Source organism: Episyrphus balteatus, chromosome 1 (assembly GCF_945859705.1).
Source record: "Episyrphus balteatus chromosome 1, idEpiBalt1.1, whole genome shotgun sequence".
Classification (NCBI taxonomy): domain Eukaryota; kingdom Metazoa; phylum Arthropoda; class Insecta; order Diptera; family Syrphidae; genus Episyrphus; species Episyrphus balteatus.
The window spans coordinates 79,037,121-79,051,000 of record NC_079134.1 but is presented as its reverse complement, the minus strand read 5'-3'; the positions used below and the strand labels follow the sequence as shown (position 1 = coordinate 79,051,000).

The 13,880-nt window shown below is 33.9% G+C and overlaps 1 long non-coding RNA gene across 5 annotated transcripts; it reads right to left on the bottom strand.

The window, feature by feature from the left end:
* Positions 1 to 1,667: 1,667 nt before the first annotated feature.
* Positions 1,668 to 9,798, bottom strand: LOC129905240 (uncharacterized). Of its 5 annotated transcripts, none has more exons than XR_008770581.1 (6): positions 8,431 to 9,798; positions 8,221 to 8,354; positions 6,433 to 8,154; positions 5,378 to 5,736; positions 5,098 to 5,303; positions 1,668 to 5,023 (listed from the first exon to the last, which is right to left on the bottom strand). It is a non-coding gene; the product is annotated as an uncharacterized LOC129905240 (long non-coding RNA). The 5 variants fall into 5 exon arrangements; XR_008770582.1 differs by having other exon boundaries at positions 6,433 to 6,620; positions 6,678 to 8,154; positions 8,221 to 9,796; XR_008770583.1 differs by having other exon boundaries at positions 6,433 to 6,966; positions 7,036 to 8,154; positions 8,221 to 9,796.
* Positions 9,799 to 13,880: the final 4,082 nt, after the last annotated feature.

Genomic DNA, 13,880 nt, shown 5'->3' with positions numbered 1-13,880 from the left:
TCTTAAGTTGAAAATTGATCAACGTTTCCATGACCTTGGAAAGATGGGACGTAAGTGCGATCGGTCGGTAGTTTGAGGGTGAGGAAGATTCGCCTTTTTTAGGGATGGGCTTTACAAATGCTGTTTTCCATCCACTCGGGAAGAGACCAGTAGAATAGGACAGATGAAAAAGCTTACGCAGTGGTTTTGCCAGCGTGGAAGAACACCTCTTCAGAACGATGGGGGGATACCATCCGGGCCAACGGATTTGTGTATGTCAAGATCTTTAAGAACTCTTGCAACTGTACGAGTGCGAAAGAAGATTCGTCCCATGAATCCACTTACGCGCTCAAGTACTGGCGGAATCATGACACTATCAGACAGTGTTGAGTTGGCAGCAAACTGCCTTGCAAAAAGGTTAGCTTTGTCAACAGAGCTAACAAAAGGAGTGTCATTGACAAGCGTTGGAACCGAAGACGAGGTAGGTTTACTACCTTTGGGACATTGTAGTATTTTTTGCCGTTATTCTTGATCATGCAAAAATTTGGTTCGTCGAATATGGGCGTTGCTGGCCTTTCTAGCTTGTTTGAACTTTTTTCGGTTTTCCTCAGTGGGGTTGGCTTTGTAACATCGAAAGCTTACCTCTTTAACTCTGATAACCTATATACAGCTCGAATCGAATAATGGCACCAAGTTATACCCAAATAGGTTAAACTCAGAATAATCCGTATTTTCACCTATTTGTGTTTCGCTCAGTGCCAAAACAACTGACCTGTATTGTACAGTATGAATGTACACGTCACAGAAATTAGATCTTACCCCACGAACGTTGGCATAATCGACCCTGAATTTATAAACCATTCCAAAACTTAAAAACTATCTAAAACCTATTCGGACAGTTACCTATAATGATTTACCTATCTAAATGCCAAATGGAACAAAACAAATTGTCACTGGTGTTATGCCTTAGTGACAATTTGAAATGATCCGCCCCTGTATGGCTATTTAGTAAGATAATCATTAATATATCAGATTTATAACAATTCAGGCACTGCGAGAAGAGTTTCTACTCGCAATACCATAGTTATTATAAAAACTAATTGTGAAAGAGGAAGGAGAGGGAAAAAGAAAGGATTACTCACTGTGCTCATTGCCATTTAACACATCGCGACACAAATGATTTCTTTGTTGTCATGATCACTGGTGGTGATGGATGATGATTTTTTTTGATAGGTACAACTTGTATGACACTTGCACTTTGAATACTTTATTATTTTTTTCTTTCTTTCGCGGCGCGACTTGTTTATTAATTTAATTTATTTTAATGGATGGATGGGTGGTTATTTGTTTATTTATTTTTGTTTTGTGTTTAGTTAAATTAACAAAAAAGAATTCTTTTCTAACTGGTTTTAAATCATGAATTTTATCTTTTGATCTGATATATAACATTCCATAAGTTTTTAGTATATCTATTAGTAATAATTTTAAAAGTATATAATTTTTTTACCACATCCAGGAATCGAACTTCGTATCTGCTTGGTGGTAGTCCACCACTCTACCCACTCGGCCATCCTAGTATATTCATTAATGAAATCAAAAACTTAATCAGTTCAAATAGAAAAAAAATGTCCGAGCTAAATTATTCAATGTCAAAACCAAAAAGTTTCCGAGCTAGATTATTTAATATTAAAACCAAAAATCGAATACAAAACTTGGTAATTTCTGTAAAGCTTCTATAAATTAATTTAACAGGCTTATCCGAAAAACGAGCTTTCTTCGTTTAAGAGTCTTTAAAAGTATTTAAACAACTTATTAGAATTTGTTAAACAAGTTCGAACTTTTATAAGCAATTAAATTCTGATGCAAGCTCAATACAAGCTGTATAAAAAGCAGTGCCTGCGAGACTCAAATTTATAGAAGCTGTTGTGCTAGTTGGGAGGGGTAAGAGGCAAACTAAAGGTAGTTCATTGTGACCGTTTACATCGTTACAATGGTGAAAGAAGCGATGAAAGAAGCGAGACGAGAACCTTCGAAGACATTCTCGAATCTCGAAATTCAGGTATAAAAGGGCAGCGCGGACCCCGACTGGATACCTACAGTTTAATTTTGAAAGTGAAAGAGTACAGTAAAAAGTGAAATAAAGTGTTTGTTAGAGAATATGACGTCACCAAGTGGAGCACACTGAATGCATTCACATTAAACAGATGTTTTTTAATGCCCCCATATCATAAATGTCATTTTTTGTATTCATCATTTGTACTAGTTTAATGTCATTTTTACTTTGTATAATGTTTTGCCTTTATCTTTGTCTTAGGCCGTGTGTGAACTGCGTTAAATATTTAGCACCTTGTAAATTTTTTGACACTATTGATTATTTCGAAAACTACTGATTAAAAGATCTTGATTTAAAAACTCAAATTAAATGTAATGTAACAAAAAATGAATGTATTGAATACCTCTACAAAAACCGTTTTCAATTCTCGGTGCCTAAGTTATCGTACTCGAGCCTTGCGTTGATATGAATTTTTTTCGAAAAAAAAATTGTTTACGGCGGGTATCTCGAAAAAGGAAGCTAGTCGGATTTTGGTAAAAACGGATTATTATTGTTTTTGTCGTCATTTTAGGTCAACCTTAAACTTGTTCAGGCTCACTGTGAGATTATATTCAACAGGCAATCGAATCCCTGTTGGACCTTAGCCAAATCAGTTAGGAATACTTGAAACTTTGGCCTTGATTCCTGATGCTGGTGCAATAATGTTTTGGGGGTATGGAAACTACGATTACCTACTAATTGGAACGTATTTATGACTACCTTTTGACTCCCGGACATAAGTGGTCTGAGTCTGTTTTAAATTCAGGTGACGGAGTATTGGATAGTCATATGACTGGTACAGTTGCTTAAAGTGGTTTTTGTGCAGATTGACTTATTCGCAGAATGGAATACTTATTGTAATGACCTAAAAGTGAGTTTATTTTGTTTTCCAACCCAACACTTTTTGTAAGGGTTGGTGATGAATGACCAAAACCCATAATCCCAAAGAGAAAATCCCCAAAGCCAAAATCCCCAAGACAGACCTGGGTATAGACAAAATCTCCAGGAAAAAATCTCCAAAAAAAAAAATCTCCGAGCGAAAATCCCAAAATTTCAGACACAACTTGCGCATCTTCATTTTGGAAAGACCTATTTTTACTCATATTTAATTGTAAGCTGTGATAACTTGCCTCAAAAGATTATGCTTAGTTCAACTTGCTGTATCCTTCCAGTATTTAAGAATCATTGTTAAGGCACACGAATGGTAGTTCCAACAACGAAGGTTCATGTGACGGTTGTTTACATAATTTATTTTTTGTGTTCCGTTTTAAAAGAGGAACCTTTATGATTTTAAAATTGTCGTGTTTAGACCTGATTTTACTTTGCCTTACAGTGTTTTTTTATCATTCTATTACGTTTTTGTTTTTGCTATTTGGAGATTTTTGGGGATTTGGAGAAAATGGGAGAAAAAATTATTTATTGGAGATTTTGTCCATTGGATCCCTTTCCCCATGGAGATTTTGTCCATGGGGTCAAAAATTTTCTGGAGATTTTATCCGATTGAGATTTTTTTTTTTGGAGATAGTGTAGGTTTCCCTTTGTGGGTTGGTGATGAATGACCAAAACCCATAATCCCAAAGAGAAAATCCCCAAAGCCAAAATCCCCAAGACAGACCTGGGTATAGACAAAATCTCCAGGAAAAAATCTCCAAAAAAAAAAATCTCCGAGCGAAAATCCCAAAATTTCAGACACAACTTGCGCATCTTCATTTTGGAAAGACCTATTTTTACTCGTATTTAATTGTAAGCTGTGATAACTTGCCTCAAAAGATTATGCTTAGTTCAACTTGCTGTATCCTTCCAGTATTTAAGAATCATTGTTAAGGCACACGAATGGTAGTTCCAACAACGAAGGTTCATGTGACGGTTGTTTACATAATTTATTTTTTGTGTTCCGTTTTAAAAGAGGAACCTTTATGATTTTAAAATTGTCGTGTTTAGACCTGATTTTACTTTGCTTTACAGTGTTTTTTTATCATTCTATTACGTTTTTGTTTTTGCTATTTGGAGATTTTTGGGGATTTGGAGAAAATGGGAGAAAAAATTATTTATTGGAGAATTTGTCGATTGGATCCCTTTCCCCATGGAGATTTTGTCCATGGGGTCAAAAATTTTCTGGAGATTTTATCCGATTGAGATTTTTTTTTTTGGAGATAGTGTAGGTTTCCCTTTTTGTAATTGTTTTTCATTTGTAGAGTTCTGTTTATATCCGCGGACCGATCAAGTAAATTTTGTCGCATGTAGCTCCGTTAAATCAACTTTATTTGTGTAAAGAATATACCCTCAAACCAAAAGGATAAGAAGGCAGACTTCTCAGTTTCCTGCATTAACCAAAAAAGTAGATACCCTAGTAGATCTAAAACATGTAGAAGGTAGAATTGCATTGTATGAATAAAAATTTGTATTTCACAAAATATCTGCTATTTTGAATATTATACTTGTTGATTTCTATTACAACTTACCTATGTGTGGTTAAAGCTCTCCAAGTTCATAATGATTACTAAGATTTACTCGACAATAACAAGTCAACGTAGCGCACGAACTACAGGACCTCGAGTCATGCTAATGGGATAAAATAATATTCAAGGTTTTTTTAGTTAAGGTAATTGAAAGCAAATATACATATTTATTGTTTAATTTAACATGAATGCCATGGCCAAAACTACCAATATATAACTGTCTGCTTCCAAAACCAACTCCACCATTACCTACAAATAGAAATCCAAAACCATAATGCAATAACACCGCTGAAAATTCTCGATATAGCTCAACATTTTTTTATTATTTATTCATATATTCTTCAAAAAACATAATATCAACAGTTAAACTGAATTCATTTTTTCTGCCCGACAAGACACTTAAATCTCGAATCCATAACAGGCCATGTTAGTTGATCTATTGATTGAGTTGCAGTTGTCATTGGGTTGGAATCGATTTCATCAAGAAAATATTCTTCATTGTCGATAGAACAAAAAATAATGTAAGAACAAAATAAACTCAAAAAAACTTATGAAATTTTTACCAACCACTGATTCTGGTTCAGTGGCCATCAAATTGAAGACAACCTAAATAATGGATTCAACAAGCTTTTGCTTGACAAGCGCAACAACAAGCCAATGTACGCCACGCACCGAGCTATCCAACAGAGCAAAATAAAAGTACAACAACAAACGAGTTTTTGATGAGTTTAGTCGGGCCATGCTCTCCAAAATTTTAAAAACTTGCGGACGAACTTTGAAAATAAAAAGAATACCTATTTAAAATTTTTGGGAAAAAAATTAAATTATATGGTTTAAGTTGTCTTACCTTTTCAGATTCCTGACGGCAAAAGCTTGAAAAGACCAAAGGAATTGATTATATTTTCATTATTTGTATTGCACCAAATAGGTCATTCCCATAAGAATATTAAGTATAGATCATTTGAGTAGCCATATATTTCTACTGACTTAGGGTACAGCATTTCAACATTTCACAAATACATTTGTGCGACAAATTGTTCTGGGGCTACATCGGTTAAAGTAGCAAAGATTGATCATCCCAATTCATTTTTTGCCTTGGATCAGCTGAACTGAATTGGCTGCAAAACTTCTTGAATCCATATCCTTTATTTTCGGCTGCACGACAAATCAAAACACTAATAAACTGCGCAATGGCATTGAGCATACCTTTAAATTAATTAAAAAAAAAAAAAAATGATGCGTATTAGCCCTGTTTCATTGGAGGTGGTAGTTTACTCGTGAGCAGAAATCTAGTACAACAACTACACATTCCTATCTCCTCGAGTAGAAGATTATGTTTTAATTCTTGTACTAGATCTACTCATGAGTAAACTACAACCTCCAACGGAGCTATTATATAGAGGAATTTTTCATTTTTCTTCTTACATTTGCTAATTCCACAGTTTTCCCAAACGCTTCTTCAAAAAATTGACAAACAAAATTCGTACACAATTACAAAAATAGATTTTAAATTTTGTTTCCAGGAAAAAGCTGAGATTTTTACACAAGAATCTCGAAAAGAATTTAGAAAACAACACTAATGAAATGTAATTTTACCGCTATGTTTTTTTTTTTTTTTGTAAAGTTGACGTTTGTCATTGTTGTGCTCTATTCACAATAACGTTTTGGATGCGTTCATAGAGTTTTTACTTAATTTCCTAGCTCATTTCGTTGAAATGAGATGGAAATTTTCTCATTTCGTTGAAATGAGATGGAAATTATCTCATTTCAAATTTGAAATTTGTATGGGAAATTATCTCATTTCAAATTTGAAATTTGTATGGGAAATTATCTCATTTCGAACCTCATTTGGCAAATTTGATTGAAATCATCTCATTTGCTCTAGTAAAAACAGGCTATTACCATGGCGATTTGTTAGACGCCACCGATCAGTTTAAAGAAAGCTTCAAAAAAGATAAACCATGTTTCCTCATCCAGAGTAGAAATTAAACTACCAAAAATCAATTTTCCGGCCTTTTCAGACACCTACGACACGTGGAGACCATTCCATGATCTATTTGTATCCTTGATACATAAAAATGGTTCACTATCTGAAATATTATTTAAAATCAAGCGTTACAGGTGAAGCTCAAAAACTTTTATCTCACCTTAGCATAGATAATGGCAATTATGTCAAAGCCTGGTCCATTCTCACTGAAAGATACGATCATGCGCGATTTCTGGTGAACACTCAGCTTAAATGTTTGTTTAATAATCCTCCAATTATTCAAGAAAAAGCCGAATTAATAAAGCATTTGTTGGATACATCGACTGAAGTTCTTCACAGTTTAAAAAATTTATATATACCGGTAGATGAGTGGGATGTTCTTATAATTTTCGTTTTGCTTCAAAAACTTCCAAGTAAAACACAACAACTCTGGGAAGAACGGTTAGGAGCTAGGGAAAAACCAAAAGAATTACCTACCTTCTTAGAATTTCCTAGTTTTTAGAAATGAATTTTCTTACCTTGGAGGAAGTGAATTTTCAGCAAGCCAGAACATCGAAAGAATCACCAAACAATACATTCATTAAAAGCAGTTTTCACTCGCAGACAAACGATACGAAAGTCGTTTGTCAAATGCCAAATTTGCAGCAAAGGACAACATAGTAGGTATTCGTAAATGCAAACGATTTTTAAAAATGAGCGTTACTGATCGCCGGCAGAATGTTGATAAGTTAGGGATTTGTTCTAATTGTTTGGCATACAATCACAAATCAGAGCAGTGCCCTAGTAATTATAGATGCTATTATTGCCAACAACCGCATAATTCTTTGTTGCACATAACAACTCCTTCTCAGCCCATGCCCAAACCATACACCTAATCTCACCGACCATCATCATCATTCTCGCAAACACAAAGACAATCGCCCTCTAATAATTTCGCACATGGACCTCAACGACAAACATATCTAGCTTCCACAATTAATCCCGATGGTCTAGCCTTTGAACCACAAATTGAACATCCAGTGAGTACCGGCATTAACTCACTACATGCATCCTCCCAAAGTGCGTCTCATGTTCTGCTTGCTACAGCCATAGTTAAGGTGAGATCATCTTCAGGGAAAACTTGTACTCTGCGAGCACTATTAGATTTTGCGTATGAAACCAAGACCAAGCACTCATGTCGTTGTCTCGGGGCTAGGAATGCTCAGCAGTGGCACATGTAAGAAAGCAGTAGATATAGTTGTTGAATCACATTATCCAACCTTTGAAATTGCCGTCGAGGCGTTTGTTTTTAAGTCTCTGTCTGGCCATTTCCCGGCCCGTAGGCTTTTGGTTAGTGGCTGGAAGTATGGAAGTACCTCGACAACTTGCACTTAGCTGATCCAGAGATTTATATCCCATCCCAAATAGATTTATTGTTGGGCAGTGATGTTTTGGCAGAAATCTTGCTACCAGAATTATTCCGACTATATGACAAAACACTGCCTATCGCGCAGAAAACAAGATTCGGTTGGATTGTCTTTGGCAAAGCACCGCTTGAACCTGGACCAGTTCGAAGTGTTCTTCAAACCAGAAAAATCGATAATCAAATTCCAAAATTCTGGGAAATAGAAGAATGTCCATATAAATCCATTGATACCCTAGAAAATATCGAATGTGAAGAAAATTACACGAGGAATGTTAAAAAGCTAGCAGATTCCCATTACCAGGTGGCTCTTCCATTTAAAGGAAACACATTTCCAAAATTAGGAAGGTCTTATGAAGGTGCACTCCAACGTTTTATGAGCCTGGAAAAACGTCTTGCTACAAAAATCATCTACGTCACCAATACACAGCGTGTCTTGAAGAATATTTGCAATTAGGTCACATGGTAGAAGCAAAAGAATCTCTCGTTGACAAAAATCATTATTTCTTACCTCACCACGCTGTATTGAAAGAAAGCAGTTCCACAACCAAGCTCCGAGTCGTTTTCGACGCTTCTTTTCGAACATCTGATGGAAGCTCTCTGAATGATCATTTAATGACAGGTCCATCTTGCAAGCAAAATGTTATTGACGTGATATCACAAATAATTATATACAGATATCTCATCTTTAAAGAAAAAAGTGACATATGAAACTGAAAATCACCACTATGAAGAGCTTTTAAAAAAGCTCTTTTCAATTAAAAACTTGAGAAATTTTAAAATGCTTTTATTTCTCTTTGGAATTTTGATTATTTATTCTCTGATTCTCTTTTACGTGGTCTTTGAGAGTGAGTATCATGTGTTTTCACGGCTCTGCCTCAGACAGAGCGAGAAGATCTTTTTGTATGGATAGAAAAGAAAAAAAAAATCATAAGCATAACGGTCTTGACTCTTGAGTTGGAATCGTTATTTGTCTGTATCTCTGAAATTTGTTCTTGTATTCTGTCTGTTTCGATATTCTAACGGGATTATCTCAAAAACGTGATGTGATAAAATTTTTTTGACTTCGGATTCGAGCTCAGCACCCAAAAAACCTAGGTATAGAAAAGTATATCTTGGTGTCTGTAACAAAAACCTTGTTGACCAGTGTTATCTATAAATCAAGAACAGCGGAAACGGAGAACATTCAAATCTCTGGTTTGTCTTTGATCCATATTGCAGAACCAAATTAAATACCTTAATACCTACTAAATTGGAAAAAAAAAGGAAATAAATTCCTCCTTTATTTAGTTCTTTTATTTTTCATGTCTTGTAGATAAACGAAAGGAATTACACATTCTAATTTTGTTGTTGTTTCATTTGTGTAGAGTTAAGAAAAGTACTAATTTAACAATAAAATTATTTAGTGGAGTAACTGAAGCTAAAAAATGTTGTAAAGGGCGGAAACAGATCCGATATTCATGATCTTTTCTTACAAACGTCGGTAATTTAAAAATACTCTTGTCTCTATGAAAAATTGCTTGAAAAATTGCACTGCTTCCGTTTTGCTTTTAAAATTTAAATTACTTAAGACTTTAATTTGTGTTTTGTTGGTTTTTTTTTTCAAAAAAAAAAATTCCTAAATGATATGAAAAGATTGCCTGAGTTGTTTGAAGACATTATTAATGCGGCAGAAGCAATTTTCTAACAAATTGACAAACTGGTCCCCAAATTTTTATTTTAACAATTAATTTTTCAAAAACTTTAAAATGTTTGTAAAAGACTAGGGTTTTGGCTTTACAAAAAGGTGTAACACGTTATTGTGTTACACCCCCCCCCTCCCATACGATTTTTTTCTTGTCTCGACCTTACCTACACGCTCTAGCTTTTTGGCACATTACTCCTGAATCACACTGTATAGTTGAATATGAATAAAAAAAGTTTCAAAAAAATTCAAAAATTTTTGAGAAACCCGACCAAAATAGGACCAAAATAAACCTTTTATAGAAAAATAAAAGGTTTATTTTGGTCCTAAAGCAAATTTTCCCTCTATGGAATCACTCTTAGTTACCAATTTTCAGGTAGGAAAATCGCTACAGATCGAGATAGAGGCAGACAGTCAAAATTATTGCAAGACCCAATCTTCGCTTTTTCTTATCTCGAGTTCGATTTTTTTACGAATTCTTAACTTTTCCGTAAATCGTAAACGGCAAGTAAAATAAAATGCACGACTGGGTCGCACGAACTTGCTCTTAGAGTTGAAGTTGCTTAAATTTTTAAGACTTTTTATATAGAAACTTGGGAAATGTAGGTACATAAAAACAAAAAACAAAACAAAACAAAAAAAAAAAACAAAAAAAAAATAAAATTCATTTTTCAAAAAAATAAAACAATATCTGAAATCAAATCGCCTCACAAAACAAGTATGCAGTTTTATTTGACATATTAAGGTGCATTTTTAGAAAAAAAAATTTCAAAATCGTTAGAGCCGTTTTTTAAAAAACTAATTTTTTATAAATAATTTTTTTAAAAAAAGTTTAAAAATAAAATTGGTATACCATTATGTAGAAATCACTAATCAACATCTAAAAACAAAATTTCAAAAAAATTCAATGTCCCGTTTTCGAAAATTTGATTTTTCAAAAAAATTTTTTTAAAAAATAAATTTTTATTTTTGGCTTATATTTAAATTATATAAATGCTTTTGTATAAAAAATTTCTTTGAAATACAATAAGTAATTTTGCAGAAAATCCGATTTGAAAAAAGCGGTCCTATGGCAGGTACCGTTAATAACGATTTTCAAAAAAAAAATTTTTCTTCAAAAGATAGACCTTGTTTAAAAACTAACATTGGAATTTTTTTAACAAAATCGTTGGAGCCGTTTTCGTGAAATTTAACTTTTCCGAAATTTTTGTATGACAGGTACCGTTATTTTTGGTCCAAAAAAATTAATTCCAAAAACCCCTCTGGAGAGTCTCCAAAAACTGGAGTCAATCGGTCCATCCGTTTAGGCTCTAGTTCCTTATACAGACAGACAGACAGACAGACAGACAGACAGACAGACAGACAGACGGACAGACGGACAGACGGACTTCCGGGACCCACTTTTTTGGCATTGTCTATCATCGTAATGTCATGGAAAAATGTTATCTCAACTTTTTTTTTTGTACTAATGCATAACTTGGTATATAGTACCTATATCGCAAGTAAAAATGAATTTAAATTTAAAAGAATATTTTTTGGAAAAAAAAAATTTAATTGAAAAAAAAACGTTTATTGCAACTGAAAAAAATTGCATCAATAAAAAAAATTGTATAAGGTACAACAGAAAAATATTTTCGTTAAAAAAAATAATTATTGCAACTAAAATTGTAAGAAGTTCGACGAATATTAAAAATAAACTATTTATTGCTAGTCCAGTAATTTTAGGTTTTATCTGCGGAAAAATTCCTACTGGGCTGAATTTTGGTATACAGCTTAATGACGGCTTTGTTATGAAGATGTGAAAAATCGACATTGATATCGTGTCCGCGTTAAGAGTTATAGGGGTCAAAAGGTCACGAAAAGTTTTTCGCAAATATCTCGCGACCTATTGATCGGAGGTCATCAGAGGTTATATAAAAATTGATGGTCGTGAAATTATCTACAACATATGCCCAACACATTTTTCTGTGAAATGAACACACTTTTTAAACATGGTTCAATTTTAGTTTTGAGCTTGTTATCAATTTTCCAAACATGAATTCCATAGAAAATGTCGTTTGGAGCTTCTCAAGAGAAAAGTTTCAGAATACCTTATAACAGTACAAAATTAGCTGCTGAAAAAGCTTAATGGTAACTTAAGGTTTATACCAAGCTCAAAACTAAAATTGAACCATGTTTAAAAAGTGTGTTCTTAATAATGAAGGCACTTATTGTACAAAAAAGGGAAACATACAACATTTCCAAAAAACGTGGTTCCCCCTTTTGCATAATATTTTTTATCCCAATGTGTAAATTTTAATTTTTTTTAGTTGATCTTACGTACTAAGATAAGTTAATAAAACTAAAAAAATTTAAGCTACTTCGATAAAAATCTCAAAAATCAAGCAAAATAGACCAAAAATATGTATTTTTTCGTATGTGAGTGCAATCTAGTCTTCTTCTCTGCGCTTTACTCGCTAAACGGTTCATTTCACAGAAAAATGTGTTGGGCATATGTTGTAGATAATTTCACGACCATCAATTTTTTTATAACCTCTGATGACCTCCGATCAATAGGTCGCGAGATATTTGCGAAAAACTTTTCGTGACTTTTTGACCCCTATAACTCTTAACGCGGACACGATATCAATGTGGATTTTTCACATCTTCATAACAAAGCCGTCATTAAGCTGTATACTAAAATTCAGCCCAGTAGGAATTTTTCCGCAGATTGGGCTTAAAAATGACTAAAATGACTGGGCTATGCCCACACCCCCACACTTTGCATTGATTTGTTTTTTCTATGGAGAATTTTTTTTTATTTGCAATAGGTACAATTTTTTTTAAGGCAAAATATTGTTTTTGTCAATAAAGATGGTGCAATAGTATTTTTTTAATGCGAAACAATATCAACTTGCAGTAAATATTTGTTTTAAAAAAGATTTTTTACAACCCTGCTTTTTTTTTTGCATCCATCAAAAAAATAAAGTTCATCTAAGAACTTGCTTACCTACCTATCCATCTACCAAAATTTTCACAGATTTAAGCGACGCATACACACCAGACACCACACTTGTGTGCACACCGGAGCGAACACACAAGTATCTTTTCTATGGGCCGCCTTATGCACGCAGACGTCATGTCGCCCTACGACATCGGCTTAATGTAAGTTAACTCCACATTTGCTGAAACATTTTTGTTGATTAAGCATTACCTCGAAATGGGTTCGAGGTCAACGGATATTAAATGCATTGCACAAGCCACGAGTGCAATGACCAACAGCAACATACTTTTGACATACGTTGCAGTCTGGACTGTGTGAACGTGTGAAGTAAAAACAACAGAGTCATCAAAATATAAATTGAAAGAAGGTTTCGCTTACAGTCCGGGCGGCCACTGCAGAAACGCTCAACTCATCGAGCTAAAGAAAATTTCAAATGGGAAGTGAAAGAGGGCTATTTGTAGTTACGAAAACCACAGGTCTTCCCGTTCGCATCCTGGCACGATTGGCGTGGTAAAGTGCATCTCATAGAGTTAAAAGACAATATTGGTGTCAAATTAAAGGTGCTATTGTCAGCTATCAAAATTCAGAGGTCTTCCGGGCGAAAGTCTGGCAGTTTTGTCATGCAGCCCGTTTTAAGGTTAGAAGCGATAAAAGTGAGTTTTTTCATAAAGTCTTGTTTTTTGGTATTTTGGTGGATGAGTTATGGAGTTTTTTCACTATAAAATAAAAATAAGAGTTATTAGCATTTAAATATAAAACGATGTTTTGGAAAAAGCTTGATAGTTTATTAACAATGACCCAAAGTATATGCAAAACTACGAACAATTCACGAAAAAGTCTCAAAAAATACGCTGCGCCCCTTACAACTTACCGAATTAAAAGGCGAATTTAATTTCAAATTAAAGCTAATAATGTCTTTTTTTGAAAACCAGAGGTCTTCCAAGCCACATCTTGTCATTTCACCCCCCAGCCTGCTTGAACGTTTTAAGTGAAAAACGCTCCTAACCTTAAAACAAGCTGCGTGACCTAACTTCCAATTTTTGGCTTGGAAGACCTCTGGTTTTCAAAAAAAGACATTATTAGCTTTAATTTGAAATTAAATTCGCCTTTTAATTCGGTAAGTTGTAAGGGGCGCAGCGTATTATTTGAGACTTTTTCGTGAATTGTTCGTAGTTTTGCATATACTTTGGGTCATTGTTAATAAACTATCAAGCTTTTTTCAAAACATCGTTTTATATTTAAATGCTAATAACTCTTATTTTTATTTTATAGTGAAAAAACTCCATAACTCATC